Raw genomic sequence first — 522 nt, forward strand, 5'->3', positions numbered from 1 at the left:
TTTTTTGCGCCCCTCAGCGCGTTCGATCAAAAAGGTTAATTCGTTAATTCAATTTCTTTCCACCACGCCACCGCAAAGAAATATACACCTGCCGCTCTTAGTTCATAGCATTACGTATGCTTGCGTGTACACACAAGTACCTCCCGTCCTCTTGCATGTTTATTTCCCCCGTGCGGCCCACCTTGCAAGGCAGCCAAAATTGCGCAAAAGAAAAGTACAAGGGCGATGTTATGGCTACCTGGGTAAAAGCAAACGCTATCCCTAAAGCTGTGTGTACAAAGTGACAGGGGTATACCTGTACAGTGGGCGCCGTGGCCAATGCACACATTTTGTTTTAACGCTCTGCACGTTTAGGCACACGCTTTCCTTAATTTATAAATATGATTTGTCTTTGCCCCTAATGGTATTTTGTGCTTCACACCAAGTTATGCGTCAGCGGAGCAGCGCTAAACACCTTTGAGAGGAAAAGTACGCAAGGAAAGAAAAAAAAAAAAAAAAAAAAAAAAAAAAAAGAGAAGAGAA

The sequence above is a fragment of the Plasmodium fragile genome (genome assembly GCF_000956335.1).
Source record: "Plasmodium fragile strain nilgiri unplaced genomic scaffold supercont1.84, whole genome shotgun sequence".
Lineage (NCBI taxonomy): Eukaryota > Apicomplexa > Aconoidasida > Haemosporida > Plasmodiidae > Plasmodium > Plasmodium fragile.